The 27,735-nt window shown below is 38.0% G+C and overlaps 1 long non-coding RNA gene across 2 annotated transcripts; it reads left to right on the top strand.

Annotated features, from left to right (window-relative positions):
• Window positions 1–6,280: 6,280 nt before the first annotated feature.
• LOC118973115 (uncharacterized) lies at window positions 6,281–27,406 on the top strand. 2 transcript variants are annotated; one of them, XR_005062344.2, is made up of 4 exons: window positions 6,281–6,403; window positions 16,675–16,757; window positions 23,986–24,151; window positions 26,438–27,406. It is a non-coding gene; the product is annotated as an uncharacterized lncRNA (long non-coding RNA). The 2 variants fall into 2 exon arrangements; XR_012120913.1 differs by lacking the exon at window positions 16,675–16,757 and having other exon boundaries at window positions 6,287–6,403.
• The last annotated feature ends 329 nt before the right edge of the window (window positions 27,407–27,735 follow it).

The raw sequence follows: 27,735 nt of genomic DNA, 5'->3' as shown, positions 1-27,735 counted from the left end.
GTGACATTTCTTTTTTTTAAATTTTTTTTATTAAGGTATGATTGATATACACTCTTACGAAGGTTTCACATGAAAAACAATGTGGTTACTACATTCACCGATATTATCAAGTCCCCACTTGTACCCCAATGCAGTCACTGTCCATCAGTGCAGCAAGTTGCCACAGATTCACTATGTGCCTTCTCTATGGTACACTGTTCTCCCCGTGATCCCCCACACCATGTGTACGAAACATAATACCCTCAGTCCCCTTCTCCCTCCCTCCCCACCCTTCCCCACCCCTCCCCTTTGGTAACCACTAGTTCCTTCTTGGAGTCTCTGAGTCTGCTGCCATTTTGTTCCTTCAGTTTTGCTTCATTGTTATACTCCACAAGTGAGGGAAATCATTTGGCATTTGTATTTCTGTGCCTGGCTTCTTTCACTGAGCATAATTTCCTCCAGCTCCATCCATGTTGTTGCAAATGGTAGGATTTGTTTCTTTCTTATGGTTGAATCATATGTGACATTTCTTTGAGGAACTTTAGGCTTGGATCCACTCTTTATAGCTAATACTGTTGCAATATTATATTTTATAGGAATATCTATATGAGTCCTCATGTGGATTCCTGTGAAATACTTAGTACAGTGCTGAATAAGCCTTAGCAAGCTACAGTTCACATATTTCATAAAAATAGCTACCAAAGTGTTACTTGCTAGTGAGGAAGTGACAATGGTGATATTTGAAAAATTAAATATTTGTCAGTTTTGTGAAAACATTGCTGCTAATTTCATTTTTTTCTTAGTTGATCATTAGTCAAATCTGTATTTAATCAGCTCATAAATAGTTCTGACTTCAGCCTTAACATATGAAATAAATTCCTGCGTGTTTTCATCATGTTTGTACATGCTTTTCTGCCTTTCTGTCTCCAAGTTGTACAACAGTAGACTCCTGGACTGCCTGGAGAGACATAGGTAACATTCTGTGTGTTTTACATGCCATGTTTTAGCCACAGATATGTTAAAACTCTGAACTCAGTAATAGAGATGTCCATAGTAGCTCTACCCTGGTCGAGGGGATAAACACAGACGGATATTTGCAGCACAGTTGCTGAAAGAATGTATGCACAGTGATGAAAGTGCATAGAAGGAAATATTTTACTCTGCCCAGGTTAGATGAGGTGAGTTAGTCTAGTGGGCTGAGGAACACTTAAGCTTGCTATTGAAAAGTGAATAAAAATCGGGCACATTGATAATGGCTTGAGCACCTTCCAGGAAAAGGGAAAACTTTATGTGAATTTATGTCAGGTCATGAGATACATGAGGAAGAGTAATGAGAGATGAGGCTGAGTTGGGACTCTATCCTTTGGCCATTGAAGGAGACTCATGGAAAGATTTCATGTCACAGTATGAAGGACAAGTTGTGAGAAACAAGAATGAAGACAGCGGAACCAGTTAGAAGCCTGGTATGCAAAGAGTCTAGGTGATTGATAAGGTCCTCAGGATAACAAATATTTGAATTTATTTAATAAACATGAACATAGTATTTATGTGTCAAATCCTGGTCTAAGCACTTTATAAATATTAACTCATCCCCTATAACTATAACATCCCTGTGAGGTAAGTGTTATTAGCATCATCCTAGTTTTTTTGATTGAGTATATCAAGGCACTGAGAGGCTAGGAATTTTGCTTAAGGTTATACAGCTAGTAAATTATAAAGCCAGAATTTGAACCCAGGCAGTTTGTCTTCAGCATATTTCCTCTTAACCATTACACCACATTGCCTTTTTGGTGTTCCAGAGCAGTTCATTCATTCTATGGATTGGGTAAGTAGGTGGATGGTGGATGGTGGCAGCATTTACGGACACCAGGAACACATCAGGAGAAACAGATTTCTTTTGGACAAATGTAGAGCTATGAGTTCAATTTGGATATGGTGAGTTTGAGATCCTTCTTCCTAAAACTTTGCTCAGGCCCTACTGACCAAGGATAATTGTTGACTATAGCCAGTTGTTTCTAGAGCCCTAGAAACAGATTAAGCGTCAGTGTCAATGCTAGTGTGAAAGCATCCTGGGGACCTCTTGGTTTCTGTGTGGGGTCAAAGTAGTGACACATGATGGAGGCTGGCAGGGCATGTGCATTCACACGTCTACTGCTCACTACCTAACTTCACCTAAATCAGATGTCAACATGGGGCTTATCACTGAGAGCTGTGCTACAGTGCAGTTTTAGTGGAAGTTCAGAAATATGAAGTTCTTTCCTACATTTTCTCTTCAAATCTCATTACAAAGGTAAAAGACTTCTCATTTTTTTGAGCACATTTTGAACAACAATCATAGTCCAAAGGTCACTGAGATGGGGTCATTGTGACAAACATTTTAAGTGAATAAAAATTTGGAAGGTTTCACTTTAATTCAGTTAAGACAAGGCAATGAAAATCATATCTGCCTAAGAGAACTAAACTTAGCCAAAATTCTGCCCAAACCCTCAGATTCAACTTCATTACTGCCAGTTGGAATTATCCCAAAATACTTAAAAGAGGCAAGTCAAGTCTATGACACATCATTGTGCCAGAGCTTTTTGTCTGTTGCTTATTGTTAATTTTGTTTTTTCCTGTTTGCCAAGGTTTAGAAATGGGTACAAGATAAAACAAATTTTTGAAGAAGATTTCAAATTGTCGATGGTTGTTGAATTCCATTCATTAATATTCTTGCCTCAGGAGAAGAAGGAAATAAAACATTTCTCAACAAATAGGTAAGTCTTGACATATTGCCTTGTCATGCAACTAGAGGATGGGACAGAGAAAGACAAGTTGTTTTATATTTGAATAACTGTTCTTTTATGTGCAGTGGTTCCTCTGGGAACATCTCTGAATTCATTCTGTGACTCCTAATTCTTCAAGATGTATATAGCTTTCTATAATTAAATTGCCATGATGGACCCACTCAATAGGACCCATTCAATTGTTTGCCCATTGTCCTAGAACGCAGTGAATTCTCCCTTAATTTCTCCCAGAAGTTCACAAGTCAGGAAGTCAGAAAACCACTGCACACAAACCCTCCTAAATTTTTGGCTGAGTTTGTAGATTAAATTAGGAGTATCTCTCTCCAAGTACAAGCTGTACCCATAACAGAATGATAGGCATGCCAAGCTACTCAAATAGTCCTTCCAATACCAACACACGGGTTTGTATTAAAATACTATATTATTATCCTTGGACAGACTGAAGTAACTTTTCCCTTAAGATCCTACTAATAAAATAATAAGTAGAATAAAATTGGTCAAATTGAAGAAATAGCTTATAAATCCAATTTCACCTTTTCCTCTGGACTTATGACCCATATATTACACAGGGCATATTCACCAGGATGTCATAGATCCTTCAGTCTCACAATGCCCAACATCTTCTGTGCAAGATGAGTTCTTCCTCTTAGAGTTTTTCCTTCAGTTAGTGGCATCATCATGTACCTAAGCCAGAAACCCAAGAGAACTTTCAACTTCATTTCCCTAGCTCTCCACACCAGTCAATAGCCCTGGCTTTATGTATGACCTTCTAAATATTTCTCCAGAAGATACTCTTTTCCATCACCATTGCCACAACCATTGCTTTATTTCAGTCCAACATCATCTCTCCTTTGGACTATTGCAATTTCCTCCTAACTATTCTCAACTATTTGCAGTCTCTTCACCCATCCTATCTATATCTTCCTCCACAAAACCATGGAAGTAAAATTTCTATATCACAATCTTATTATTTGCCTCTTACTTCTTTCCCCCACTCCCTACCTCATTAGTTTCTAAAATCTTACATAAGAGAGGTTAAGCTCCCTGTATAGCACGAAAGGCCCTTCATGGCCTCCTCCTCCAAACCATGTTCTCATCTTTCTTTGTTCTCCAGTAATGAGTTCTCTGAGAACATTCCAAGGGTTTTCAAGCCTCCATCGCTGTCCAGAATGGGTCAGATCCCACAGTGACTACTATTTAGGTAGCATCCAAAAACCTCTATAAAGACCCCTTCCAGCTATTTCTGTAGCTCAGGGAATTGTCCAGACTTGCCTCTTATCCGGGTTCTTTGTAATCATGTTTTATCCATATTTTCCCTCAACAATTTACTTTTTACTCAGCTTCTCCTTAGTGTTTTTCTCTGGTTTTCTCTCTTCTGGTTCAAAGCAGGAAAGCCTTCAGGCAAGTGACACTCCATTGCTACATTCTACCCCAAGCCCTTCATATTAAATGCCAACAAAAGTCCATCGGGAAGGTGGGATGAGTCTCTGCCTTTGTACAACGACACCCTTGTTCTTCCTCCTCTACTGGTTACAAATGCTTTTCATTGTCTTTCAAAACCCAGCTTGCATGTCCCCAACTCCGAGAGGTCTTCCCTGTTCTATTCAGGGATAGATATTCATTCCCTCTTATTTGCTGCTCTGTAACTTGTGCAAATTTCTATTTCATTTATCACTATTCTGTGATCTTGAATAATACCTTTAAGTTTGCTGTGGCTGATCTGTAATAATGGGATAAATGAACTCTCAGGGTTGCCGTCAATAGTAGATACTCAACTAGTGTTTACTAAGAACTGGTGGAAAGAATACTCCTAACTAGGAACAGAAAGTCGTATAAAGGTTGGAGATGCATTCATACCATGACTCTTTTAGGGGTTAGGTACACCACTCTCGTGATTTTGAAGTTCCTGTTATCTACTCTTAAAAACTTATGGCTCTGGACATGGTAGGATTGATATAACTGGGTCTTCAATTCCACAAAAACGCCTTTTGAGAACTTAAGTGAAATTAGACGAAGAATATTAATACTTGTGAAGATTATCTTTCTGTATCAGGAGTAAATGTAGTATTTATTCACATACTGGGCTGCCTAAAGTGAAGTTGGTCAATGAATTTATCAATTGCCATCATTTAGTAAAGTGGTCTCTGATCTATGGTAAAGTGATGACCTTAGATCCTTGATTTATAGAAAATGTGCCTTTGCACAAACATACACCACTATCAGGGTTTCCTATGTAACAGAAATCTCAGGGAGTCAAGAGGATTTCCCCAAAGTTAGTTCTCTTCTCCAAATGGAACAGATCCTGTTTTCTACCCTCATTAGGTCATTTGATAATCTAATGGTCACTAACAATGGTTTCCTCATCATTTTCCACAGTCTGTTTTTCTTGTCCTCTCTGCACTATATGTCACTCTTGAAACCCACCTTATTCTTTAAAAAATTTTCCTCTTGGCTTCTGTAATACTCAGCTATATTGATCTTTATTCAAGCCTTGCCTCCTCTGACTTTTATTTCTTCAGCCGAAAAATGTAAAATGTACATATCTTGCATGTTTTCATTCTAGAATTCTGCTCTTCCTTCTGTGTCTTCTCTTTGCTTTCCTTGGATAGATGGGTAAAACCGAAGCAGTATTTCAAGCCCTACATCTATTCCATGACCCAGTTTGGAGTTTTTCTGTCTGCTGCATATTTCCACAAATATATCTCTATCATTACTTTATATTCAATATTCTATCTCCAAAGCCAATAATTAAATCCCTCTCCTGTCTCCTGTCTCTGCTAATCATGCCCCCATGTTTTAGTTGTACAGATATCTGATTAATGAAAACACATTAGACAGCCACCTTAAGTACATTTTTTTCTCCAGTTGCTTGGAAAGTAGACAGAGACAGAGTCTGCACTTTTTCAGAATATTTTATTTACTTTTCAAAATTTCTGTTTTCAAAGGTTTAAGCTTACCGAGAAGATTATTCAAACTAAGAAATACCTGTAAAGGCAATTTTTAAGAAAATACCCCTGCTTTTTTCTCCTTTAAGGGGAAAATGGGAAATCAGAAGAAATAATTCATAAGATTTGTGCTCTTAAGTTTGCAATAGTATGTTTACATATTTCTTGTTTGTTTCCTTCACAAGCAATTTTCATTATCAGTTAGGAATTCTGAGTTTACTATGTACCATTCTTCACTAATAGCATTTCAGGCTCCAAGATCTTTAATCAACATTAATTTTAGATCAAAGTTTTCTAATATGAGCATGTTGAGGGTTCAGGTTTACAAAATTTAAAACAACCCATTTCCTTTGGATCTGTACTCACTAAAAATAAATAGACTCTCATCACTTACTCCATGGTGCCTAACAATATCTTACAAAACCATTAAAAGTAGAAAAACTCCTTTGTTGCCCCTGCTAGTGGGAGGTGTTAAGTTCTCCTGCTGCTCTTTAGGCCCATGTACATCATAGGTGTAAATAAAACTCACAGTGAGCTGAACCTGCTCATCTCGTTGTTTAAACCTCACCCACCAGATGGTTCAGACTGTGTTTATTCAACTGCAAACTATTTTCTGAACTCAACATAGAAAATCAATCAGACCAGTTCTTGGGCTGCCAGAAGACAGGAAGGTCACAGGAAGTCTACGGAAAGCAGGTAAGAAGCAAGTGCTTTCTAGAACCCCAGAGATTTTTGTTTCTAGCTAGTTTCATGGAATAAAGCATGGAATTAAGCAAATTAATGGTTTTAGCATTAAATAAAGGCCTGATACAGAAAAATCTACTTTCCCTCATTTTTAAAGATATTTCCCTGTTTTTTTTCCCCTAACAATAAAAACAAAGGGGTCAAAAACATGCCAAAAAGTGATGAACAGAAGAAGACAATGTTATTTAGCGATTGTTTAATATTTTTGTGGCCTTTCTGCTTTAATAATATTCAGATGCTCAACTACTTTTTATTCTCCAGATTTTACAAATACAGCAGTAGAAGATGTGAGGCCTTTAGGAAATCTAATGGTCAGAATTTAAGATAGCAACATTTGTTTTATTTCCCCCTCCTCCTATTTCATTTAGTCTGAGGATTCTTTTGAAATTCACATAAAGGAAATTTTACAATCCAGAAAAAATTTTACACAGTTTTCCTGTGCAAATCGCCATATATCCTTGGCTAGGCAAACTGCTCAACCAAATGTAGCCCTATAGAATGTTCCAGAAGGTCAGCTACCATGAGAAAAGGTCACTTACGTGAAATCTGGGGTTTAGAATCCTGCCTGATGTGGAGTTTGGATTTGTTTGTTTTTGCAGCTCTGGGTCCATATTTTTATTTTGCCTCTAGGAAAGCATTCAGGGTTGGGAATTTTCTTGCTTTTGCCCAAATCATTCCCATGGCCATTTTACTAAGAAACATTGCTACTGGATGACCTGAAGCAAGTCCATCAATAGCTAGTGCCCATTTCAGCTATCATCATAGCTCCTGGTGAAGATTCCCTACACATAACTAAACCTCTGCTATTAGAATCAAGAGTAGCATTGAAATACAGATTCAAAAACCTGTCTGAGAATTTATTTTTTCATTACCTGTTTGGACAGAGAGTTAGGCACAAAAAGTTTGCGTCATTGGATCGTTTTTAATCCCTCATGCTACTCTTTATTTTGATTATTTTTGTGGATTATCCATCATGTCTTCATCAGGCATTTGAAACTCATTAAGTCTTCAAGTATTTTTGTTTTTTTAAAGCAATAATGCCTGAAAGAGGCAATATATGGAAATTTGTTCTATCCAGAAAATATCAGTTGATAGTGTTGGGGAGGAAGAAATTTCCTCTACCTGTCCAGGTTCTTCTAGCTGGTCTAAGAATGAAATTGACAAAATAAAGATTAACAGGATGAAAAAACAAAGGTTAATTACCTATATAAGAGGAAGCCATAGATATGGGTTCCAGAGGTAGTCAGAGAGAATGAGGGATATATGTCATCCTCAACCAAGGAGAAGGGGGTAGGAATCTGAGACTCCAAAATTCATGGGATTATCAAAAGAGTAAATGTTTGATAAACAAAATATTTGATGGAGCACAGAGAGAAATTTTAATAGACAGCTGCATCCCTCCCTGCCTACCACCCTTAGTTTATATTATAATAAGCTATCTATGGTGATAGCTCTCCTTCTGAAGTAGTTTCTCCTTTTATGTGGTTGGGGTGGGAGGTCAAAGTATCTTCCTGAGTCTTTTGGGCCTTGATGGTTTTCAGTTTAAAATAATCTGGGGGTGACAATGGCACATCATGGGGCAGCCTGCCCTTGGTCCCTATAGTGGAATTGACTTAGCAAACTATATCCAGAACCAATCAATATTTGTTAAATCCTTCCAATATTTCTTTATTCTGATGTACTGAGTTGGAGAATGAAAAACCTAACTAAATCACTGTAGGGTAAATGGCAGAATTTCCAGAAGCTCCCACCTGTCCTTAGTCTATTTACATATCAATAGGTGTTTAGCACTGCAGAGCTTCCCATCAACCTGAGGCAAGGGGTGGAGAGAAAACAGCCAATCTCTTCTCCCCTCCATTGCTGATATGTAATTGATCTAGCCTGTCTGCCGGTCACCAAGGACCCACCCACGGAGTTCCTCCCAGAAGGGGCAGATGGGAAGTAGAGGGTGCACTGAGGCTGCAGAGCATGAACCCCGGCCAGAGGAGATGGATAGGGCCAAGCCTGACTGGTGACTCCAGGGAATAAAAGCCTTTCTCCCAACCTATCCTTTCCCTTGACTTATTTCAGTTTCAGTGGTTTCATAGGGGACTCACCCCAGGCCTGGAACACCCTTCCCCCTGGAGCTACATTCACTAACATAAAGCAATCGCTTTCTATATTTACTCATTCAGTGGATAAAAAGTGCGTAGGACTATCATTATGTAATATGTGGGGGTGGAATCATCTTCTAGGGTCAAGGACATTACATCATTGGGCTTTTTGCTGCTTTGTTTACTTTTGTGGTTCATGCTGTTGTTACTGTTTTGTTTATATACTGCCATCTTCTAAACAGAATCTAGTGAGTTTGACAAGCAAAGGGGAAGAAATTGAGAGATAATGATGACCTCATTTGAACCTGGAAAATCCAGAGTTCAGAGAAATCATTAAGGGTGCTTACCACTCACTGATCCTGGCAACTAGAGGGACCCTCACTAACATTTAGGCATAGTAGATGTGGGGACAAGCACTGCCTGCCTGTAGCCTTTTGTCCCAGAATAACCATTTATCCACATGGGCCTTTCCTTTGGGCAGTATGTTAGGTATGTGATATGTTAATGGCTTGTGGCTGGCCAAATCCAGGCCTGCTTTAACTATGGAAACATCTTGTTAGGAGGCAGACCCCTCTGACCAAGGTTTTGTTCTTTGGGGTGTTGGTCACACAAGAATGATCTATTTTAGCAAAGCAGGTAGTCACTGTCCCCTCACCCCAACATACACGTAGTCTCTGTCCCCTCACACCATATAAGCAGTTCCCTTCCTGTCTATGATAACAGTGTGCAACCTTATTCAGCTCACCATTCCTGTACTCCTGTACATTAAGTCCCAATAAACCCTCATGTCTCACATGGCATCTCTGGGTCTTTCTTTTGGTCTTTTGAGACCTGTCCCATTGTAACTCACCCACTTGGGTGTGTGATTGTGTTATGGATTGAGTTTGTTCTTGTTTCATGTCCCTGCTGCAAAATATAATTGAAAAGCAGAGACACAGTAGTGAAGCAGAGCAAGTTTTACTTGAATACACTCCAGGGGAGGAGTGGGCCAGAGTCAGGGCCCAAACTTTTAGGGGAGGGTCTATTTATCACTACCAAGCCAGGGAGGCATTTCCTTTGATTGACAGGGTGAGATCATTTGACTGACAGCTCTAGTTACACACACATTCCTCTTGGTATGCATGTCTTTTCCCAAAATAAACACAGAAAAGCCCATGATGGTGCTGGGTGGGGGTCCCAAAACTGCAATTTCAATGAAACTATGATGTGGTGTGGTTTGGGCAGTTCTTAGTTTTGTTCGACTGTGTCCACATTGGGACCTGGTTTACGCTTGTTGGGACTGGTCCATAGGCAAGAAGTTATCTCTCTGGAAAGCCTTTATTCTTTCCACGTTGGACCCCTTACCTAGGCAGTTTGGACAGTTTTCTTTTTTTTCCTTGAACTTTATCTTCCCCTTCCCCAGATGCTCATATCTATCTACTAACAATTAGATTTATTGTTGCACAGTAGGGTTGCCAGATTTAACATATGAAATTATAGGATGCCCTATTAGATTTGAATTTCAGATAAACAATGAATATTTTTTAATGTGAGTTTACCTGATGCAATATTTAAGACATACTTATATTAAAAATTTATTTGCTGCTTATCTGAAATTCAAATGTTATGGTCATCTTGCATTTTCTCTGGCAACCCTAGGAAGTGATGCACTGCAAGTCGCAAAGAGGGGCCTTGTCAGGGTGACTGCTGAAAATCACCCCACATGCCTTCTTTAGCACTCAGACCTTAAGTATTTGATTTCCAATGTATGTTGAGGGTAGGTGTATTATATTTGTTTTTTTATCAGTATAGTTGATCTACAATAGTAATTTCTACAGTTTAACTGAAGAATAATAATAAAAGCACCACTGAAATAAAACAAGTCATTCTGTCAGGGTAGAAACAGTTGCCAAATGATGGTGCCTTTCTTCTGAACACACACAAGATTCTTTTAAAAACATTTTAATTTGTATTGAAATAATTATTGTTGTAGGTAAGCAAATAATGCCACCTCAAGATAAGTCTCATTGGCATGTTGGTTATTTTAAACTGGTTATTTTAAAAAAACTATAGACGCAAGAAAAGCTTGGAAAACCATGTAGAAGTCACCCCTTTGTAAGAGACATTTACATGTGTAAATCTGGGGGAAAATCCCAGGGCAAAATATCTTTGAAACCTAAATTAGTCAAAGGGTGAAATAAAGTTTAAGAAAACCATTTATTTCTTACGAGCAGTCATCCCATCTCTCCAGACTCAGCTGCAGCAGAAGAGGAGAGCTCCACCCAACCTCTCCCATCGGATAAACCCACAAGTGCATGTCATTAACTATTGATATGGAAATGATACTTCTCTTCACCCCTTGGAAACACCTATTGATATACAGATGCACTAAAGCCAGGCAAGAGATTCTGGAAATACTGCAATTTTACCCATAGCATTAGGGAAATCATCATTGTAAGTGTGTCTACTTGCTGAACCAGAAAGAGGTTAGTAAGACAATCTCTAGAAACTATTACTGAGGAAAAAGGCAAGTATTTAAATTTGCAGAACAACCACACCCTTGTTTACCTGTGCTTTTCCTGATAACCTCCCTTATCTGACTCCCCACCATCAACATCTATTGTCTTTAACAGAAGATGGTATTTAAGGCAATGACTTCAGCGCTTTTGGGAGTTACTCAGTTTTCCTGGATCTCTCCCATGTGTGTAGGAGTATATATGTCACTCAACTTTCATTTGATTTTCTCCTGTTAATCCATCTCATGTTAATTCAATCCTTAGATCAGCTAAAAGAACCTTGAAAGGTAGAAGGAATTTTTTTCTCCATAACATTGTACATAGTTTGAGAAATATGATTGTAAAGGAATAGGGCCTCTCCCAGCCCTGCTTCCTCATTGTGGAGTCCCACTTCCCAGAGCAACCACTTTAAACACATTTTATTGTTCTTCCTGGTATTTATTTTGAAATTACATGCATAAAATATTATTATTTTAGATATTATCTATTGATTTGTAGCTATAAAATATTAGGATATAGCTGTCTTACATAGCCCAACTTACCTGTGCCACATACATACCTTCCTTCTATGACTTCTCACCCATTATCTCACTGTAAGTATAACACAATCTTTAGTTGAATAAAAAGTACATTTACATCATTATCAAGATGTAAATATGGCTTACAGTAGACTCACACAGTACTACATTTACTTTCTTATACAATTTTTGTTTTGCCTGAAAGTAATAACAGCTTGATTTTTTCAATGCTTACTTCTCTAACGAACTCTAATTTATCCCCAAATTCTTCTAGAGAATTCTAAAACATCTCACTGAAAGATTATAAGTTCCATATTATTTTTTTCCTTAAAGGCACCTTTTTGAAGCCCTCTGTCCTCCTGTTTTGATCTTGACTAGTTACTGTGTAGTCCTGCTACCTAGATATTGTAAGATAAATTCTAGCCGAAATAAGCAGGCGAAGAGAGGCAACAAAGGGCCAGGCAGTTTATCTGAACGCAATTCCTGGGCGAGGTTTCTCAGTCTGCAGAAATGGAGGCTGGGAAAGTTGCACGTGAGCAGACAGGCAGCAAGTTTTTAAAGAAGGTAGGGGGAGGCAGAGCTTAGGTTTGCAGTTGTGTGAGGATTGGCCAGCCCAAGGCACATTTTTCAGGTTGGGAGGGGGCAGCAGCTGGGGACTTTGGCAGGGCATCAGTGTCCAACATGCTCACCCCTCCCCCCGGTGCCTTCAACCCTACAGATATCATCCTAGGGTTTTTGTTTACTGTCACTGTGGGACTCCTTCATGTCTCTTGTATTGACTTCTCTTTATCCTAGATCCTATTTCTTCCTCTTTCTTGATATAATCCCTTATGTTAGTAGAGCATATTTTTTTTGGACTTTGGGAGGAAAAGTGCATAGGTAGTACTCACAGACTTTTGAATACCACAGAGTGTAACTCCAGGGGAAAGTCCCGGGGCAAAATACCTTTGAAACCGAAATCAGTCAAAGGGAGAAATAAAGTGGGAGAAGCCCATTTATTGCTTACAAGTAGTCATCCACTTCTGCTAGCCCATCTTTCTCCCAATCTGGCTGCAGAAGAAGGGACCCCACCCAACGTCTCTGGTCCAGATATGCCCTTGCTTGCCCTTGTAATTACCTATTGATAAGTAGATGGACTACTTTTCTCCACCCCTTGGCAACACCTATTGATATGGAGATGCACTAAGGCTAGGTGAGAGATTCTGGAAATATTGCAATTTTACCCACACAGAGTCACACCATTCATCAAAAAATCTGCACTGATCATAGCATTTTGAGAGCCAGAAGAAATTTTTAAACTACTTTTCATTTTACATATGAGAAAACTGAGACTGAAATAGAAGAAGCAACCCTCACTGAGGTTATACTGTTATGAAACCTATAAGAGACTATTCTTACAAAAAATAAAGAAAAATTATTTGTTTGACTTTGAGAAGAAGCTACCAGGTTAATTATAGGCAGAGGTGAGAAAGAGGACAAGCATAGCTGTACCTAGACTAAGACAGTTCTTCCTAACTTCTATTTGTACAGGGCGCTGCCTTATTTATGATCCTAAAAGGAACAGATTTACTATTTATTGATGTATTTCACTGACCTCCACTGGCTAATAACTAAAGAGAGAAAAAGCCTAAGATTGATGGTGGCTCCATCAATTTCTTTGAAATCAGAAAAGATAAAAAAAAGAAATACTACATTCTTTTGAGTATTCACACCCCAAAGTTCAAGGGATCTCAGAATTGTTCTTTCAGGCAATAAAAGATATTTTTTTTACCTCTAATCAGCCTGACTGAAGTAACACCTTGGCATCCTAGAATTTCTCCTAACATCAGGAACCTTTTAGTAAGACTGGGGACCTGTCATCTCTAAGGATCCCTTCATCATTAAGAAGGAAGCCCTGCCATCCACAGCAATGAAAAGGATCTCTATCCCATGTAGGGAGCACAGAATAAGAAAATTGTCTCAGCTGAGTCTAATGAAAATGACTTTGGACAGGACAGTGCCTTTGTAATCTTTCAAATTACACCATGGACAGGGCAGTGGTTTTTTTTACCTTAAGGTAACAAAAGTTCTTTCACTGTTAAGCAATAACATCAAATTTAAATATCAAAGAGTTCTCCAAGTCCAGTCACAATTGATCTAGAAGTTTGTGCTATGGTTTGTACCTAATTAATTAAAACAGAACCTGCTTAGTAATGTTAATTTTGGTCTGCACCATTATGAAATCTTCTTATCAATTCTTGAAGTTTTCCTGCATCTGTGGAATTTTCCCAGCTTCTGAAATCATGTGTCAGATTGTTTGTATCTGTTGAAAGCTGTTTGTGACCTTTCTTTAAGATTATAAAGAAATAGCTCCATGTGTTGGCTACATCACCAGAGAACTCAGAACAGGGAGAAATCTCAAAAGTTAAAGGAGAAGAAAGGCAAGTTTTTCTCCTGACCTTTGCAATTATAATGTTATGTTAATCATATCTGAGTTTCTTGTTAACAGCCATTTCAATTAACATTTCTGGGAATGGTATTAAGTCAAATGTTTATAGGAAAGCAGGTGTTTTCTTTCACATTTGTGTGTCTTCCTATTTTCTACACGATATCCATTTTCCCTTTTTCTCATTAATTCATTTTCACAATGAGCTCCTGACTTTTTATCCTACAAATCTTTAGTGAGAAGTTCCATTTCCCAACTGTGTTGAAGACATAAATGATTAATAGTCAAAAGTCATTGTTTTCCTCCAGATGAACTCTATTTGTAGTTTTATCAGTAATCATTTGAGTCATAGGGCAAATAATGCTTTTTTTGAGAGATCCCTGTAAGATAAATTTTAGCCAAAATAAGCAGATGAAGAGAGGCAACAAAGGGCCAGGTAGTTTATTTGAACGCAATTCCCGGACGAGGTTTCTCAGTCTACAGAAATGGAGGCTGGGAAAGTCACGCCCAGCAGGGCAGGCAGCAAGTTTTTAAAGAAGGGAGGGGGAGGCAGAGCTTAGATTCACAGCGGCACGAGGATTGGCCAGCCTAAGGCACATTTTCCAGGTTGGGAGGGGGCAGCAGCCGGGGACTTTGGCACATCATCAGTGTCTGACATGCTCACCTCTCCCCCCAGTGCCTTCAACCTTACAATCCCTATATAAAATGGCTTTCCATTTAGAGTTTATTTTAAAATATATTAAGTCAGACAAAGTCTATGCCTATATTTTTAAAAACTAGGAAAAAATGCCTTCTACATTTACCATATTTTAACTATTTCTTGGGATTTTGACATTTCTTTGTGTGGACTGGAAGGAAGGAAGGTAAGAAATGAGACAGAGAGAGAAAGAATGTCAGGTGGCCTGTACCTTTCTATGATTCCTTCTCAGCTGCCCTGACTCTCTATTGGTGCATATTTCAATTCCCCTATAGGTTCAGCTCCTCTGCCCTGTGTGAAAGAGCGCTGACAATCATGGACCCAGTGAATAAGTAGACCAGTTCTGGGCCTCTGAGAATGAGGTCTTTTGGTGTTGGGGAAAAAAAGAGCAATATTGTGAAGGCTCTCAGAAAAATCATGCTTGTTTTGGGTCCATTAGAGAAATCAGCCATGCACAAAATCTGGCTGGTGGCCTTCAACAGCCAAACCAACTGGCTTGTCTGAAGACCAGATGCCCATTTGCAGAAGTTGAAACAACAGCATGTGGGCAAGAGGCTAACACCAAAAGTTAACCTGGGTAAGATTTATCCAACAGCAAACAGTGAAGGGAACCAATGTCCAAGGTCAGTGATGACTTGGTAACCAGGAATAAATCCTGTTAATTATCCCAGGGACAGTACTGCAGAGCTCCAGAAGTAAAATGCTCCTCTGAGCATATTTGCTCTGCTTAACTGGGATACTACAGAATAATCCAAGTTCAACTTTTCCTATACGGTTTCCTTTAAATACTCTGTGTCTCCTGGAAAGTCTCAGCCTCAAGAAGCTCAGATAGAATTTCTTTATTTCTTTAGATACCAGCCCTTGAGAATTCACTGGACTCTAATGCAAGTAAGCATAACACTGAGCAGCCAGTTAAGTCCCAAGAAAGTTCACTTCATTCCCATGATTGATACCTCAGAGCTCCTCAACATCCGTAATAACTTTCCCACTCCCATTTTTATTTCCATTATTTCTACTAAAGAATGAATAGTAACTACATATACTTTGAGGGATTGTTGATACACTGAAAAGGAATCACCTTATGAGCTAAATTTTCTTAGGTTGCTGTGTCATCTTGAAAAATAAATAAAAAGTGATTACAACCTAGCATTTTTACAAAGCCAAGGGCTAGACCCATTTTGTTTGATTTTAGTCTGAGCTACTGTCAGAAGAACCTGTCATAAATATAAAACAATCTCTCACTACTGTGTACTATTTTGTATCTAAATTCCAGCATTTCTAATAACAAAACCTATTTTCTGCCCTTTTGGATGGTGCCCAGGCATTCTGACCCGGTGTAGATATGCCTAGATCAGGCATCTTGCAAGAAATGTCTTTCTGGTCAGCCACCTTGTTCAGAGCTGAGATCAAGGGAGTGTGAAAGGCATTAGTAGAAAGAAAGGAATAATAGGTTGATCAACTATTCTCTTCTTTTAAAAGAAAATAATTGAAAAACTATGTTTAGTTCAAGTCACAGAGAATAAATATCAGCCAACCTAAAGGGTTTTTAACATTATCAAAAGCCAAAACATTAGAATTAAATATGCAATATTTCAAAGACTGACTTCATTTGCCTTCTCTCACATTTGAGTATAATAAGACAGAGTTTTGTGTTTTGTTTGTTTTTACATTCTCTGTATTCCTTTCCTGGTACATGATACACACCAACACATTTCTACCCCCCAACTCCCACCCCCAAGTACCTTCTTGGGACCAAATATTCACTAAACTGGGATTATCAGAGCGGGTCTTTTAAAATGTAATTCAAAGAGGAAAATGAAGTATTAGCATAATGGAACCTAAAATGAAATATTAGCAAAGTGGCACTTCTTGATGCAGCTCACTTTCGGCAGTGTGAAAAGTCTAATTGTTTTGAAGATGTTTGATTGTGATGACAGGATCTGTGGGGCATTGAAAGAACATGAGATGGCCTAATCAAATCCTTGTCTCTTTCAGCTCACTCAGTTCCATCCAGGAAAGTCTGACGGAAATAAATAAACCCAGGCCAAAGGCTGAGGGAAGTATACAAGATTCCTGAGGTAAAAGAAACCCAGAAATCTAAAGAGGAGACTGAGAAAAGAGAGAGATTCTTCACAGGAGAGGGAATTCCAGGAAAATGGAAGAGGAAAGACCATATAGACAGACTCTAGAGATGAGAAGGGAGATCAGTTACACCAGAGAGCTGCTGCGAGGCAGTGATATACAAAGTGTATTGTAGATAACTGGTGATTGGTGATGTGAGAGTCAAGTCAAGGTCTGCTTCCTGTCTGGACTCTCTGAAAACGAATTTATTTGTCCTTTAATTGTTGTTGTTTCTGCAGTGGAGTACACCATCTTGTTTTCTGATGTTAAAAGTTTACATAGAAATGGAAAGAAAAATGAAATAAGAAATCTGGAAAGAACAGTGAATGCATCTGAGCTGAAAATTCAAATGTAGAGGGTTTTGTTTCAGCTTGCTGGACACACCTTTTGCTACGCAGCCTGACTCTTGGGGTCAAGCAAGTCTGTTTAGTGAAAACATAGGTCAAATGAATTGCTTAACAGATATGACAGTTAATTCACTTTCAACAGCCAACTTAAAATCCTCATATTCACAATAAACACAGGGAGCTGTTTTCTTTGTAAATGAGAAAAAAAAGTGACAAAGAACATAAAAAATATAGGAGTTTTTGGATAGTTAGCACTGGAGGGGAAAACTCACTTCTATCTCCTTGTAGCTGAGTCCAGTGAAAATGAATAGAATGAAGGTTTAGTTTTTCTTAACCAGTTATTTCAAAGCAAGTGTGTCAATTGCTAAGATTAATTGATTGGGATCTAGATATGAGGAAAAAATTATTAATGTACCTAGAATACCAAGTCAGTCTGCCAGGGGTTGATTAACACTCTTTCCCAGCTCCCTGGCCAATGGAACCATTTTTGATTGTTCATTTCAATATCAGAGTAAGATAATTAGTCTAATTCTGCTTTATTACCACAATCTCTTACCTAACAACTATCCTATAAATTCATGTTTTTTGTCACAAAATGAGACTCTTCTAGACAGAGAGGAGACAATAGTAAGAATAACCCATCCCCACAATTTGAAAAGGCAACTGCATGTCCCTTACTGATGGCTGATCAGGGCTATCTTCATGTCATTTGGTAAGCCCAGCTTGCCTGCTGTGTGCTGAGCGTTGTGCCCAATTCTATGAGGACCATGTCTTACTCTAAAGGAGCTCAAAATCATGTGGTGGGGTGCAGAAGGCATAAGAAAAATAAATACAAATAGCTGTAATAGAAAACATAATGCGATAAATACCACAAATATGACATATAAAGAAAGATATGTAAAAGTGTATTATTAAAGCAAAATAGGATTGAGTCTTTTCATATCCATTTTCTCAATGCTTTATTACATCTGTTTATGTACATAGAGGAAAACATACACGAGTATACCATCTAAGTGTTAAACTTTCCTCCGTCTTTATACATGCTATTAATGTACAAGAAAATAAATTCATTGGTGGCAAAGCTTTCCGTAAGACTCCATTTCCATGCAGAGAAACCTAGGATATAAAGAACCTGTACAAGTTCACACGGTTTGGTTTTCCCAGCTCTAGCTCATTCCCTTTTGGTGACATATCTCCCTCATCCTTTGTCCTCTTTGTCTTCATTCACAAGGGCCCCATTACAAAGAGAAAGAGTATGTGCCAGATTGCATTATAATTTCAACTTTTTGCCAACGAAATTCCACCTATCTTGTACCTAAGAAATGGATCTAACATGAAGCTACTTGACTCACAGTAGTTGGTACATTGAGGATCTTACCAGAACTAACCCTTTATGGTTCAGGAAATGTTCAAATGTCAAGTTGTTGGACAGTGACCATAATGGAAAGCAAGAGCATTTAAATCTCTCCACCTCACAACAGAATGTGAGGGCATTCCTAATGCTTGTTTTTGGCTTTCCCATAACATGCATTCCAGCATGTTAACACCTCAAATTCTCTACTAAATTATTGTGACATTATACCTTTGAAGAGCAAATGTATCTCCAGTCGAGTTCCCTAGAAGCAGAGCCTGGGATGGAGATTCTCAATCAACTGATTTGTTGCTGGAGTGCCCTCAGGAGAAGGGGAGTGAGAGAAGCCGTGTAGTGCAGAGGAACTAAGTGAAAAGAAAATAGTTTCCTGGGTGAATGACTTTTGTTTGGTTATGAGCAATTCTCTGGGAGAAGAGGTAGCAGTGAATCAAGTCCCCAGCATCTGGAGGATGGCTCTCCTGGCTGGTGAAGGGCTTCTGTGCAGGGCACCAGTAGCATCCCCTCCATAAAACTATTGCCAAAAAAAAGTCACTTTTGGGTAAGAGAAAATTCACTTTGGGAAGCAGATGTCTTTAAAACCTAGAGGGTTTTAAAGCTGTGATTCAAATATACAATGTGTGAAGCTGTGATTCAAATATACAATGGATTGTCCTAGAAGGGTAATATTTTATTAACAATTTCACTTGAAAATTAATTAGTTGCATTGTGTTTTCTCAAAAAGTCTAATATGGTCTTCAGGCTCTACTCAGGTAACAAAAATACAGCTTATCAACATTTTACATATAAAAATAGGATGTCTGATGCTTCATAGAGGATAGCATAGAGGTTTCCTGGAATTTACTCACCAATATACAAAAAATATTCCTACTTGATTATAGAGAATCAATTATAATAATGGTCTAAAACACTTTGTAAACTGTACATTGTTTTAAAATGTAATATAGTGTTATGGTGATAATTGTTATTAATAGGTGGATAAATAGATGATGGATAGATAGATAGATAGATAGATAGATAGATAGATAGATAGATAGATAAACAGTTACAAGAAGAGTGAAGAAGAAATGTTTCTCTGTTTATATTTGTGTTGTTTATGTGGTGAGTTATAATCACATCATCTCAACAGGTTTTTGTTTTGATTATTTTGTTGTTCTGGCTAAACATAGTTAGGATAATCATGGCCAGCCTTGTATAAAAGTGTAATTTAGGCAAAGGCATCAACATCAGTGGGGTGCCAGTATCTGGAGTCAAAAACTTTGGCATCATCCTTGATTCCTCTCATTTCTTCACATCCCAAACCCAATTTGTCAGAAAATTCTGCTGGCTCAATTTGTAAAATATATATAGAATCCCATCACTTCTCACCAACCACCTCACTGTTAATACCCTGCCCCAAGACATTGTCATCTCTCACCTAGATTTTTGCAATAGCCTCTTTCCCTGCTTCCACCCTCACCCACTATGGTGCATTCTCAAGACGGTAGCCATAGGAATTCTTTTAAAATTTGGCAGGTCATGCCATTTCTCTGCTGAAAACCTCCAATTGGCACCTCATTGCATCTGAATTTAAACCAGGTTCCTTACAGCGATCTTCAACATCTTGCCTGACTTCTCTAACTCCATTTTCCCCTGACTCCTGCTACTTCTGCTCGTCCCCAGATATGTCCAGCACCATGATTTTGATAGATGGCTGTGCAAGATGTATAGATTATGTACTCCCATTTACAGAGATCACCATTCACATTCAAATTCATATTAGATGTGCATATTTTCTACTATATATCTCTGTCAAGTGGTAGTAATGTGATTTGGAAAATGATGATTTTCTGGACCAACAACAGGCTAGTTTCATTTTAGGGTTTTGCAAAGCTATTTTTTTAGTTTTGTAATCCCCTTTGCCCCCAGCCTCATCAAGTTATACATTTGGGAAACTCTCTCACCTCCTTTATGTCTCTGCTCAAATAACACCTTCTCAAGGCCTACCCTAACCACCCTATTTAATATGCAACCTGCACACTCCCCCCAACATAATACACATTCCTGAAACCCCTAAACTTGCTCTATTTTTCCCACAGCATTTATCCCCTTCTAACATGCCATATTATTTACTTAATTATTATGTTCACTGTTTATTGTCTTTCTTTCCCACTAGAATATATAGTCCATGGGAACAAGGATTTTAGTCTTTTTTTTTTCATGTATGTATCCTGAGTACCTACAATAGTGTCTGCCACATAGTAATTTTTGTTTAATAGGTGAGTCTAAAGACTAAGACATTACCTTACCTAGATTTTCCAGGTCATCTATAAGTGTTAAAATGAGGATTCAGTGGTATCAAAATGAAAAGTACTTGTTGAGCACAGAGATAAAGTCTTTTAATAATCTTTCTCAGTGTGTGTCCTTCCCAGTGGTGAAAGCAAGTGACACATCCAAAAAAGAATGTCCAGAGGTTTTGGACTCACATTTTCAAGACTAAGAAAGCATATTTGTTTTGAGGTCAAAGGTGGAAGATTGGGAACTCCTTCACATATGCATGTGCTCTCTTTTCCTCCCTCTTTCTTTGTCTCTTGGCAAAAATCCTCTATGTAGACTTTATTTTGAGTTGGCAAAGGGGACCCCAAAAACTTCAGGCTTATTTGTCCTTTAAAATTTAATATCTTAGAAAAAGAAAGTCTGTTTCTCCCAGGGCCCATTTGAATCCCTCCAAAGAGGACTATCTTTGAACTACTTACGTCACATACCCAAACCTGAATCAATCACTTTATTTAGGAGAATTGGTCAGGCTGGGTACCTATTTATGCTTGATGTGAGAAAAGTCAAGGTTATGTGATTGAACTTTAACCAGTGAAAGGGGTATCAATTCCAAAAAGAAAAGATGTTAAATAAGCAAAAAATTTCACAAATATCCCAGCACTTAGAATGGTATTTGCAGTATTGTGGCACCCAATAAAAGACCATGTGCATTATATTCTCATTTTTCTTCTTGCCTGACAGTTGTTTATTGGTCTTTTCAGAGAACTATTTTAACATCCACTTTTAAGTCTTTTTCTCATTTCATTAATTTCTGCTATTATCTTTCTTTATAAATTCCTTCCTTTTTCTTTTGTTTTTCTCATTTTGTTTTGTTTTCAGATTTTCAGTTGTATTTTAGTTCATTATTTTCCATTTTTTTTGTTTTAAATAAATGCATATATATTGATAGCATTCCACATGTTTTGGTATATTACGCATTCATTGTTATATTTCTAATTAGGTTTATAAACAATTTGATTTTCTCCTTTAACTCGAGGAGATCATTTACTTATTACAGAGATTTCTAAGAAGGTAAACATTCTGCATTTTGGTCAGAGAATGTGGACTCTGAGATTTCTTCACTGGAGAATTTATTATGATTTACCTTATGACCTACATGACCAAGATTCTTAAATGTTCCAAGAGTATTTGACAGTCTATTCTCTGTTCTATCTATCTATTATTGCTTATTATTTCATTTACATCTTCAATAGCTTTATTTTTTTCTGTTTGCTTATTTGGTTTCTGAAAGTAATATGTTAAAGGCTACTACAAAGATTGAGTTTCCATAAATTTCTTCTTGTTTCCAATGATTTTTTTCAATACTTAATGTGTGGTTATATTGTTTGATATATAAACACAGGCTTAGTTATATGTTAAGTTTATCTTTCTTAAGTATATCTTTTTTTTTTGAGAGGGCATCTCTCATATTTATTGATCAAATGGTTGTTAACAACAATAAAATTATGTATAGGGGACTCAATGCACAATCATTAATCAACCCTAGCCTAATTCTCAACAGTCTCCAATCTTCTGAAGCATAACGCACAAGTTCTTATATAGTGAACAAGTTCTTACATAGTGAATATGTTCTTACATGGTGAACAGTGCAAGGGCAGTCATATCACAGAAACTTTCGGTTTTGATCACGCATCATGAACTATAAACAATCAAGTCAGATATGATTATTCATTTGATTTTTATATTAAGTATATCTTTTTTATGCTTAAGATCTTTTAAAATTCTACTTTATCTGGTATTAATAATACCATTTTTGCTTTATTTGAGTTGTCATTTGCCAAGTTCAACTTGGTCCATCCCTTACTTTTCAAACTTTTGGAACTACATTTGAAGTCAGGTATTAAGGCATAACAAGTTTGGTGTAGGACACAGTGGTAGTAGAAACCTCAATACAGACATACAGAGTATGATTGGGAAGAGATGCATTTCCTCCACTGACCAGCCATAGTTACAAGCTACCATTTGTTTTGGAGCTTTCAGCTCATTCCTATGAGGACATCGTGGAGTAGGAAAGGAAAGGAAGTGGGCTTAGCCTGAGTAGGTGAAGAGAACAAAGACATCTTTGTGGGGGAAAGGAGAATTTATTCAACTGTTTAAAGTAGCGGGCAGCACGTTGGAAAGACTGTAGTTTTGAGAGGTGAGGGGAACAAGAGCTCCTTCTTCACAATGGTCTCCAAGACCAAATGTTCTCAGTCATTTGCTGTACATGTCCTCAGTCATCTGCTCAAGTACTGTGGGCTCCTGTTCTGATTGAAACGATGCCAGAAATGAGGTCATGAGATAGGCATAGATCCAGAAAAAGCCAGAATGTCTGCCTACAACAACTCCTACAAACAAGTCCCTTTCCCCTTTGGCCCTAGCAGAAACTTTTCAGTGCTTTGGCAGTTATGATGCTTTTTACAACTACATGAGCTAAATTTTTAATGTCAAAATGGGGCACAGGGGTGCAGAAAGGGTCAGTTGCCCTCCTCACCACTGCTCTCCGGTCTGGTGAATGTCTCTAGGGAGGGTTCCTAGGGATTTTCAGGCACAAGGTGATATGAACAGCAGACTGACAACTTTTAGTTGGCTTTATTATTATTTTTTAATTCTCTACAGAAATGTATGCAGGACAAATCATTTCCACAGTATCACCATCCTCTCCCCTTGTATAGCCAGTGCTGGGTCCTCATGTAGATTTCAAAAACTCACAAGGAGAGGATCCCATAAAGCTCCACTATCCTCTTGTACCAAGAATTCCTCTCATAGACCTGCCAATTTTTCTGCTGTTTGAGGAGAGCTGAGAAATCTCATGTCTTCCTGCCTGCAGGAGATTGCTGAAAGAGTTGGGTATTATTTCCTAGGTAGAAGGCTGAGCACGATTAGTGATAGAAAAGAGTTTAACCAAGAAGTTTTTCATCAAGGTCAACAGAGTCCAAATGAAGCCTTCTGTCAATAATCATAGTATTTTCTTGATTTGATATCAAAAAGAGTGAGCTTTTTGTCTAGTGATTGGACACAGTGATTGTTGACAACAGTGGCTGTTGACTGATGCATCATATTGACTTGTATGAAGTTGGAATTCTACATTGGGAACCCACAATTACCATTGACTTTCTCTATTATCTTCAGCAAATTATTAAGGTTGACATATATGCCCTGTCTTTCCCAAAGGATTGCTCTGTAACAACATGAAGATGATTGAAGAAGGGCTCAGCAGTGTGGCAGCAATAGTTGGACAGAACCTCTCCTGCCTTGTTATTTGCTGAGAAGCTGGGCTCTTCAGCTGGGCTTCTGGGCCTTCTATTACCGAAGTAAACAAAGGTCCTCTTACTAAAAGGTATATGCCACATGCCTACTGGGTATACTCATTGTATATTATATTATTATATATTCATCATCTATTATCATATAGACACAGATTTACTGGTTTCATTTTCTTTGTGCTAAGTGGCATTTTGAACTAACCTGATACCTTGATTATCATTATTATTATTTATTTTTATTGCAGTAAAATATACATACAGAAAAGTATATATATCATAAGGGTATAGGTCAATGATTTTTCACAAATTAAGCACATCCGTGTAACCAGCACACAGATCATGAAACAGTATGAGCAGCATATTCAGTCTCCCTCATGCTTCCTTCCAGTTACTATCAACCCTTCCTTCCAAGGGCAACCACTATCCTGACTGACAGCCATCAATTAGTTTTCCTGGTAGCTCTTTAACAAAATGGACATGCTACTTCTATGTACTTGCTAATAGCTCTCTCATCTTTGAACTTCTGATGATTTAATAAAGGATTGGGGAAAGGTGGGTAGAGTACAAGCCAGATGCAGAAGATAGGAATGGAGATTAACTTCTCCATAAAATATTGTTGGTCAAGACCGGTGCGTCATTTCCAGTAAGCATACGGTCTTGTAATATTTTTGGGAAAGGAAAGCTAAATGAACTTGAAACTATTGTGTTTCCTTTGTTTCTGTTAAATGGCAAAATGTTATTTATAGAAAATTTTTAAAAAGAAGGAAGGCATTTCTCTGTGGCTTAACTTGGTACTTGTCCATACCAGAGAGAGTTAAAGATATACAGTATAATATTATCATCTTAGATTTTTTAAAGGCCCTTCTACCACAATATTCCCAAGAGCACAAACAAAACCTAAATGCCAGATATTTCCCAGATCAATATATCTCCTAGGTGATGAGGAGGAGGATAGGGGAGGCAGGTTGGGGGAGGGGAGGGACCAGGGATTCTGTGCCAAGTGCCTCAGGGCAGGAAACCTAGGTCCCTTTCCTTTCCCCCCATATCAAATCCTCAACCGCATTCCATTGTCTGGGCTGGCCACAGCTGTGGCTGTTTCCAAAATGAAGATGGAATCTAGCCACACTTGGATTTAGTATTCTCTAGAACTGCTGTTCCTCTGGGCATTATTTTTAGAAGTATCACATTACATAGGGGCTTAATTTTTCTAACTGGCTTTTGGAAAACTTTGCAAATCCTTTTCCCTCCAAAATATAAAGTTTGATATAAAAGCCTTCTATTCATTATATTTTCCTTTGGAATATCCTTTTCCCCAATGGAAAAAGAGAACATGATTGCTTGGCCCCACTATCTGCCTAAAATAACCCTGCTGGTTTTTTTCTCTAGAGCTGATCAATTATATATCATAACAGCACAGCATGCTGCATATTTAAGCATAAATATACAAAGTGAAAGATTGTATGTGACTTCTTGTTACAGCTCTGTTTGATTTAGATTAACCAACATTCTCTCAGAGTTCCTGGTATGCTATACATAGTGTTAGAGACAGATGACAAAGTGTGTCTCCACCCACAAGGAGTTCACAGATAAGTGACATGACAAATGCAAAACCAGTAATTACCATGTAACGATTACTTGTTATAATGAAAGTACTATGTACCATGTTTTGCATAAGAAATTATTAACTCTCACAGAATGTATAGTCTGGGAAGAAGTCACAGAGGTGGGGCCACAACATAACTGGACAAGGACGAGATATGCCAGGGAGAAGGAATAAAAAAATGCATAGGCACATAGGAATTACATAGCCCACCGTCCTTCAGAAACTCAAAGAAGATAAAAATTGTGTAAGCATTAAGTAAAGGCTGGCAGTTAGTGAGAATAAGCAAAGGAATGGGGTCAGATCACAGAGGAACTTCATCCTTTAAAGAATTTTAAGCAAAGGTTAGATTTGCAGTTTTAGGACTGATTCTGGCATAGAAGGGGTTCAGTTACAGGAGGATGAAAAGGGAGGCAAGATCAGTTAAGAAATAATGTTTGTTGATCTCAGGCTTAAAATGTGCCAAGGCTTTAGTCTCATGCTCAGTGTCATTCTCATTCTGGCCTATTCTCTTGCTCATTCTCCTTTTTCTATTTTTATTACTACCTCATTTCTTTCTCTACACCATTATAACCCTTCCTTATAGTTTGTATAACATTACAGAAATTCTAGGAAAAATCCTTAAAAATATCCTGTATCACCCCACGTGCAATAATGGACCCAATGTCCAAAAACAACTTAGAAAAAAGGGGGAGGTTAATACAATCCATTGAAAGAATATGTCATAATGTGTCATGTCAATATTTTCCATTATTATAAGGTGCCTGTTAAAGAACAGACGTGTCTGGAAGTCTCTCTGTTGGCTCTGTTTAAAGGATGGCAGACTCGGAGGCAGAGCCGTGCATGGTTTCACTGTCATGGCAAACAGCAAAGAAAATTTCTCAATTCCGGTAATCTGCCCCAGAGAGTGTGCTTGGCGTTCAGCCCTTGGACAACCACCTCTGACCTGTCACTAGTTGTCATCATGGGCTGTGACACAGGCGACTCCTCTTCACACTTCTGAGCGGATTAGCTGGCTTCTTTGTGTCCTGCAGCTTTCTGGAAGGCCTAGCTTACAGGAGGACAGGAGGGAGACCATCTGTGGAGGCAGAGCCTCTTCTAGTTCTGGATACATAGGTGAGCCGCAGATTGAGCATTAGGGTAAATAAGACTTTGAAGAGAGCAAGAAGACTGCCAGACTCCCAAAGGATCCCCGGATGGACAGGTATAGATCAATCTATTGGAGAGAAATGATTTGTACTTCCAAAATAAGATATCTGAGTCTTAGGGAGTATATATGAGTCTTAGGAGAGAGAAACATGAGGAATTCGGAGGAAAAAAAAACCCTGGAATCATTAAAAATTTTCTTTAAGTCGGAACATTCATTTACTTAGACAGCTTAAATGTAATAGGAGAGTGTGAAATATTTGTATTTGTGAAATGGGAATATTTTTGTTACTTTTTTTTGTTTGAGAACATGGCTCTCCCCTCCTTTTCTACTCACAGTGAATAGAAAAAAAGCATGGAAGAGTGGTCAGCCAAAAGGAAATAAAAGCTCAATTCAAATTTTATTCTGTGATTTAGTAGATTTCTCCCCTTCACTATGCCTCAGCTCAGCTGAACTAAGAAATGACCCTTTGACTCCAAGAGGAAATGAATTCAGCTATTATCTTGTTAAAAACATTGTCAGAAGGGCAATCCTCTAAAAATGTGGATATACTAGTAAACATATGTAAAGCCTGTCTGTATTGACCAGTGAAATAAAATGTTTAAAGTCTGTTTGCAAAGAACAAGGAAAATTTGTATATCCCCTAGCTAGATTTTGACTTTTCCCTTTTCAGAAATAATAAAATTTACTTGCAGCATAAAAATGAATTTAGAATAAAAAATTATGTTGCACAATACATAATGGGTTTTGAGAGCTTTGGGAAGTTTTAAATGTTTCATTATGGCATAAGGGAAAGACTATCAGTTTAGCAGTTAGAAAAATCTGGGTTCGAAATCCAATTTATATTTCTATTACTGACTAAGATGAAGTAAGCCAACTACAACCTATCTCTCCCATTGCTTAGAGAACAC

Source organism: Manis javanica, chromosome 8 (assembly GCF_040802235.1).
Source record: "Manis javanica isolate MJ-LG chromosome 8, MJ_LKY, whole genome shotgun sequence".
Lineage (NCBI taxonomy): Eukaryota > Metazoa > Chordata > Mammalia > Pholidota > Manidae > Manis > Manis javanica.
This window is presented reverse-complemented; position numbering and strand designations above follow the sequence as displayed.